We start from the raw sequence: 7,840 nt of genomic DNA, 5'->3' as shown, positions 1-7,840 counted from the left end.
AGGTTTCCTTGTAAAAGTTGGTGATTTCACGGTTTTTTTTCTGTATAGGACAGCTAAGAAATTTACAAACGCACGTTTTTCGCTATTGTTTTGATCATTAGATCGTTTGTTTCGCTAAGTTCACGTTGCTTTCGCCGTCGTGGTTTTTTCAAAGTCCCTTGGAAATTTAATGTAACATGAACGCGACCCCATCTAGGCGGGTTACCCACCTTAAAACGTTTTGACGGAAAATTGTCACCACGGCTAAAAGGGTTATTCTATACGGCAACTCCGGCGCCTTGGCGGATTACCCCACTTTTTATGTAAAACGTGATCAAGATAAAATAAGTGTTTATATACACAGGTAAGTTACCCCACGTAGGCGGATTACCTCACCTACTTAGGGTCCCCCACCTCCATGTAAACAGGCCCTTAGACACAGCTATCTGTAAGAACGAACGATTCAACAGGGATTCAGTTCTCGACATGGGGACCCACTTCAACCAACGGGGTCATTCCAAGGCACGTTCTACACAGCGTGCCTACTGGGAGCAAAGAAATGGTTCGTTACGACTTCTGACGAATAATTCTTCAAAAATAAAATTTAAAAAAGGGTAAAAAAACAACACTTTGGCATGTGGTTCGACCTATTCCATTGTGGTCCACTAATTGGTTGGGTTTCGAAACGTCAACTAGGACGAAGCACAGAGTAGTTTTACGCCTCCAGTCAACATGGTTTCCAACTGCTGTCGTAACATATCTAGTTATCCTTTCTTGATCTACTCCATTTTTTGGCAGCCTGCGACGGAAAATCGGCTTTCCGAAATAAACGCTATGTATGAGAAAACAAAACATGGACATTACCCAAGACAATTCCACAAAAATAAGGGGAGCATTGTTATCGGCAGTGCCCTGCTTTCTTTATAGTCTTCCTCCCATGCGTTTCAAGACCGAACAGATCTGAACAAACAAAGCGGTGTTGTTGCTCACGAAGCGGCTGATTGTGAAAAAACAAAGCGACTCCTTTTTTGAGTCTTAACTAGAAAGTTGATTTCACCAAACCAAGTTGTACAAAGGAAAATTTCATATTTAGTCCATATATACATGTAATGGACACCTAAGATAGCATGCTTCCTTATATCAAGTCCACCTTAAAAGAAGGTTTGCAACTGGATCACTTCTGTACTACATAATACGGTGGATGCTACTGATGATCACTGTGTAGTTCCTGTACATAATAACAAGCTAAGGACTACAAAGAAAATTAATGCAATTTTTGAGCACCATCTATACGTTCGTGATGGCTTTTACAGCTAACAGTTAACATCATTCCATTGATATCACCAGGAATATTTTTAACGGTTAACTTTTTTTTTACGACTAGAGGTTAAATTTGTCAATTCTTACGCCTAACAGTTTTACTTCTTTTGCCGTTTTACGGCTATCAGTTGAACCCATTATAACTCTCTGTAAAGAAATCAGGTGCAGAAAAAAACCGATATTCTCCATTAATAGCACTTGTATCAAATCAACTTCACCTGTTAAAAGCTCAATTTAAAATTCAGTAGATATCTTACTTCAATAGGAAAGACAGAGTGAACTCTAACAAATATGTTTGTATTAAAATGGCTGCCGCTTCTACAACGACAGGAAATCCCTTCTCTGATGGATTTCTTTCCTGCTACACCTCTCACAAAAAGAAAAACAAAGCAAAGCATAAAATTCCTGCGGAAAATGGATGACCTACTCCTCTAGCACCATCCTTGGTTCCATATCCTCCTAGACTACGAATAAAGTTGACTTTTAAATTTTTTTGTTCCCGATTTCTGGGTAAGACTAATCTCCATGGCACATTATCACTCAGGATAAATAGAGTAGAAGACTGAGACTAACGGTCTAGGTATAAAATAATTTCAAAGTTACAGTTTTTCTACGGACATTTTACGAAAATGATTGGCCTCTTTATTGCACCTCTCAGCAGTGGGCGTTCATTTGGGTCTTTTTCCAGCAAGTTTCCATCATGGTTTGCCAGCGGCCTGGGGGTTTATGGCATCCTTCCAAGAGTTGCGGACGATTGCCACCCAGGCGAAGAAAGCTTCTATAGTTGGTGGCCTGTAATCAACCTCGCAGAAGGCCTGCCGCCTATACCACATTTCCCACATAAGTATCTCCAGGCTGTATATGTCTGCTTTACTGTCGTACAACAGAGAATGGAACACTTCTGGTGCCATGTAGACGGGGGTTCTCGTTAAAGGACCTGTGATGTCTTCTGCTCCTTTAGAAACACCGACTTCGGTAATCTTGGCTGAATTCGTATCTGATAGCTTAAGTAAAGAAAATGAAAATTGAAATGCCAAATTTATTGCGGCCATTAACTCGAACAAGACTCTTTAAAGACCATCTTTTCACAACAGACTTGTTAGAGGCAGACGGTGAGACCATAGTTAATAGAGGGACTATTAACTATGGTGAGACGTTATCTGCGATAATATCCAGGGTGGATTTTAAATCTGCGTCGGTTGTGTCTGAAAGCATGCACAGCGTTGAGAAATCAATAGTCTAAGGATAGGCTAGCTAAAGATTATAGAGCAAGTCAAATTCTTATGAACAACAATTGAATTATGTGAGCCAGTTATATTTCTACCACATTTGGTAGCAATGGCATAATCTTGCCGTTGTCGGTAAGAGAAACAAAACAACAACAACAAAAACGAAAAAGCAAAAAACAAATCGACAGTGGTTTAGCGTGGTCTGTACTCTTATCAACAACGATATTTGTCATCACAGTGGTTTAAATTTCTTTTGAACTCACTCAGCCGCCGGCTGCGCCTTGTGAGTTCACAGTTTGACTACTGTAATGAAGAAGAATATCGTTGTCGATAAGAGAGTATTGACTACACTAAACCACTGTCGATTTTTTAAATAGATCAGTCATGATCACAATCATTTATTTGTTCAATCACATATATTGTCAACCTGTTACCATTCATTGTCGTTAAATCATGTTGAAGGGATTTCTATGTTAAATGAATGTTTGTTTGTTAGCTATTACAATAACTTCGATTTACTTTTTTTCTCCTTTTCCCCCTTTTGGCAATATCGAAAGTCACATATGTATCAAATCTCTATTTGAAATAATAAGAAATAAGTTAAGTTTCATACCAAAATGTTCTCCAACGTAAGGTCCCTGTGAACAACCCCTTGTTGATGAATAAAGGCGAGAGCATCGGAAACCTCCCTCAGCCACCGACATGCTTCTCTCATGGCTGTAGTATTTGGAGAAATTGCGGAGGCTCTGTTGAGATTTCCGACGATGTGATTCTTTAATTTTGCTTTGCAGAGCTCCATGACCATTATGACCTTCAATTTGCCATTTATGTCAAGCAACGACGTACCATAAAACGTCACAATGTGGGGATGCTGCAATTTTCTACACACATAAAAATGACAATCTCTCTATGGATACGAACTAAGGAGCGGCAAACAACAAGTATGGAAAGTGTTTCACAGCGAAACGGCTTCGGAAGGAGAGTTTCAAAAGTTGTTTGAGATAAATTACTTCAGTATGCCAGCTCCTAGTATGATTAATTGGTTAGTTTTGACAGTTTACAACAACATTTATCTTTATTGTAATCCGCTGACTTCACGCAGCTTAGCCAAAATAATGCTAGATCGACGTGTAAAACGTTTATTTCCACCCCTCTCTCCAGCTTAAAGTTTAGACAAGTGACCTCTTCATTTTTGGCACCGTCATAGCAGCCTTCAGATTCGAGTGAACGGTGTTACTGTTCATTTGGATAACCAGTGGGTTCGGAAACAGACTTTTTTTTGAGTTATTTTTCGTGTCGAAAAAGCGATTTTGAAGAATTATTCACAGCCGACTGCGATGATACCTCGAGTGATCTTGGCCAACACCAAAACCAACAAGGAATATTGCATTGGTTGCGGTCGAAGAAATTAAAGAAGAAACCTCAACAACGAAGGGAAACGGAGAAATGGAGACTGTGAAGTAATCTTCACCATTATGATTAAACAAACAGTGAGGCATATAACTACGCGCGTGCACTGTACCTGTAACGTCGTCTAAGGGAAAGGCATCTTTTAGATCAAGGTAAGGTAAGTATTCACGGAGAAACTAAAAGAAAAAAAAAAAAACCGCTGTACCAAGAAACCAATACCTCGTTCCGAAAGACTAAATGGTCAAATGCATGAAGGGCCAGGCGCGAGTTGTGACGACAGTCATCGATCTTATTGTAAATACGCACGAAGACTAGTCGTGGTCTCTCGCAATACCTTAGAGCGCTCATTTGACATATAGGGAACGTTTTTCTGGAATAGAGTGCTTCAATGGGCCGAACTGATACTTTGATTCAAATCTTAGAGACTCTCTCTCGCAATATGTGTTTTTCTTTGCTTGATCCCTCCATTTTTTGGACTCCCACTGTTTTGCTCATGTCCACTATGCGAGAATCTTTGTGCGGCAAAATTATATGGTGAGAAAAAGAATCAGGACTGCGTAAAGTAGATGGTTACCAATAATAATGACGAAAAACGTTTTGTGAATATTTGAACCCCACGGATTCTCGCAAATCCATGATTTATAATGGTTTTAAATGACTAGAAAAACTGATAACTTCCCTTAGAAGATTAAGTTCATTCAGGATAAGGCTTGCAATTCCGGGATTAAGCGATTCGCGACAAACTTTCCATGCCTCAGTTCGCTCCTCTTCCTTTTCGGTTTTCATCTTTCCTCTGTAAACAGAGGCAAACGCACCGCTGCCAAGAAGATCTTCCTCTTTCCAGCCCAATTCCTTGCTGCTCTCACCAACAGCAAGGACCTCTCTGAGCCCGAAAACGGCAAGACGACCTCTGATCTCAACAGCCTCAACCAACATTGGCTGATAGAGTTCTATTATTTCCTTCTTTGAACGTGTTGCATCCTTGAGCTGTTTGCAGGCCTCGATGTCAGCCTGAACCAACTCTGGAATGCGGGCCTCAATTTGCTTCAGACAACGTTTGGCGTCATTCAATTGGCGCTTCACAAAGGAAATGAGGGTAGCTTGTTTTATCGCCTCGTCCAAGTAATGTGCAGACACTGCAGCGATAAAAGCACGAAGTACAAACACTTGCTTTGTTCAAACTTCTTGATTTTTCTTTTATCTTCTAACTTGCTCTTGATGACCAGTACGCCGACAACAGGGGAACTGATCACAAGGGCAACGAGACCAAGTGAGACCCACAGTGTGCCTGTAACACCAATGGCAACCTTTTCCTTGAGGGTGAAGAGACTTTCTTTACATGGAACATCACTTTCTAGCAGAACCTCGTCAGATGTGACAGCGCTTTGTAGATTTCGGAACTCCCCTGAAATAAAGTTGTATTTCTTTTAAAAGTACTCCAGAAGTGATTCTCAAGTATTTGCCAACACGTAGTTGTCTTCCTCCCAGTTCTCCATGATATTTCGTACGCGACTTTCCAACACTTTTATGGTGCTGTTCAACATTATTTCCCGGGAGGTTTTTGCTTTTGGTACTTCGTCCAGCGTCGATGAGGTGAAACACAATTTTACGTAGTCCGATCGGAGATAATCGGAGAGCCTCTGTACAGCTTTGTCTGTGCGATCTTTCAAATGGCTGCGTAGATCTTCCATCGCCTCATTTTGTTGTCGCTCTATTATCATTACACGGAAAATAATCAAGGCCATCAATTTTCCTTTTTTCACGTGGTCTCTTGAAGCGTTCTTCACATAAGGGGTGGCATGGTAAGTTATCCGGGTAAGTAGCTCGTCTAACCACCTTTAAAATAGATGTATATGTTGTGGTTCAATTTTATCCTTGGCTCAAATTTCATTTTCCTTTGTTCTCGGTCATGTCAATGTATGATAATGAGTTTGACTTCTCCTTCTGGAACTTGGTCCCACTTATTACACGCGAATGACGCACGCTTGGGTGGAAACTCTTCTTGCCCCTCTTTCCGTTTTCCAACAACATCTGTCAACAACTTTTCCAGCTGCAATTGAAAAATTATCTAGGTATGTTCAGCGGGTAACCTTTATTTACCTTGATTTACTTTTTCCCCCTGAGTGTTATTCTGGCTATGAAGTAGATCGTTATCCACATGACCTTAAAATTTGTAAATAATTTTTCCACCAACCGTAGGAATCCCAAAGTTCAGGTTCACCCAAATGTAACGTCACCTCGAATTGTGACGATAATTTATTGCCAGCCCACTAAATCTGCAAAAGCAGCAACTCTTTGAAAATTGTTGTGAATCTGATGCAAAATACCTTTCAAATATTTTATGTAACTTGTAGAGAAGTTTTTTTTTTTTTCTTCACCCTGATACTAATTCTAGCAACTCCGGTAAACACAAAATGCGATGAAAAACATTAATTAACGTAGCATAAGTCACCGGAGGGCGAAAATACGTTTTTCCCTTAGTCACAGTGAAAAATTACCCCTCAGCTCATGCGGTTGGTCATAATCATCCTCCACCCTGTTAAGACAACCAGAGCGCGTGAAAATATTTAGAATCTCATAGCAACTATGTCACACTCGTAATACTCCCCGTCTTTCGTAGGAACTCCTCAAAAATTTTGCCGGTTCAGGGCCTCCGGTTTCGAGGTTTCAATACTTTTGCCATTGCCCTTTTTGGGAGCCCGTGACTTCCAGACTTTAAATTAAACCGACCTACGCCGACAAATACACCGCTTTTGACTCTAGTCACCCTTCACCCAGGAGGGCTCGCTGTTTACCGTTATCACTTGATTCTAAGGTTGAGGAGCGAAAATATGTTTCCGACGTCCAAAAAGGCAAATGGCTATACCGAAATACTTCTCCGTAACTTCCAGAAACCAGTTAAAACTAGTAATACTCCTGATGGAAACAGCGATTCGTTTTGCTGTTATTCCTTACATCCAGGGTGCCCGTCGAGCCTAGGGCATATTTTTGCCTAACCTAAGAATCATGATATGAAAGAACAACGAATCGACGCTATTAATTCTATTCCGTGCGGTGACTGTGATCTCGAGTGTATCGGACAGACCAGACGTCCGTTTCGTACGCGTTTGAAAGAGCATCAGAAAGCGTCTTCTTTTGTTGGAGCACAAATGCTTAACTAACCATATAATTGGGTGAGATAATTAAAAAATTATGACCGCTAATCGACGCTACCACAAGCGTCTTTATTCGGAAGCTTGGAATATCAATTCCGCCCACGCTCCTTTAAATCGTGATGATGGCTGCTTACTGCCTGACGCCTATGTAGGACCTCTGGTTGCAACCATTAGATCACCCTTGTTGGAGAAACTAAACAGGAGTGTTGGAACGTTGGCTCGGTGAATTGTAATACCCCCGGTTGTATTCATTAAATCTTAAACCAGAATAGCATCTAACCGTGTCTAATTTTCCACCTCGTTGCTTTGTGACCTTTAATATATTTTAATTGTTTGTGCTTTGTTGGGTGTTTTGCCTTTACAAGACTCCTTCAAACGCTGAATTAAGACCTCGTTACTTTCTTCTAATCTAACCGCCATTTTGCTTTGCCACGCTGTTGGGACTTTCCTGTCAGTAATTTAATTTCAATTTTCTGTTCTCAGTCTCAACCTTTTGCACCCAATTCAACGTTCTGCATGCCTGATATTTATGTGTATTTTAAAACAAACTTACTCTGTCCTTCTGAACTCCGCCAGCGTTTGCACTGTTGATAACGTAGATGAAGGCAAAAGCTCTCGGCAAATACTCCGCGACTATTTCGTCCATGATATCAGATTCGCCAACACCGGGACAATGATGACGATACGATTCTAAAATGAAAATTAACAATTATAATTCCCTGACGACTCTTCCTGAAAAAAATTAAT

The 7,840-nt window shown here is 40.6% G+C and overlaps 1 pseudogene across 1 annotated transcript in view; it reads right to left on the bottom strand.

Annotated features, from left to right (window-relative positions):
* Positions 1–1,045: 1,045 nt before the first annotated feature.
* Positions 1,046–7,840, bottom strand: part of LOC148727174 (uncharacterized) — a 10,723-nt pseudogene continuing 3,928 nt past the window's right edge. The window contains exons 4-9 of the transcript XR_015989196.1: positions 7,647–7,783; positions 5,855–5,988; positions 4,581–5,774; positions 3,873–4,114; positions 3,142–3,409; positions 1,046–2,303 (exon numbers count right to left, since the gene is read on the bottom strand). The product of XR_015989196.1 is annotated as an uncharacterized LOC148727174 (transcript). The remainder of the gene's footprint in view (positions 2,304–3,141; positions 3,410–3,872; positions 4,115–4,580; positions 5,775–5,854; positions 5,989–7,646; positions 7,784–7,840) is intronic.

This window comes from Stylophora pistillata, chromosome 7 (assembly GCF_964205215.1).
Source record: "Stylophora pistillata chromosome 7, jaStyPist1.2, whole genome shotgun sequence".
NCBI classification, from domain to species: Eukaryota; Metazoa; Cnidaria; class Anthozoa; order Scleractinia; family Pocilloporidae; genus Stylophora; species Stylophora pistillata.
This window is presented reverse-complemented; position numbering and strand designations above follow the sequence as displayed.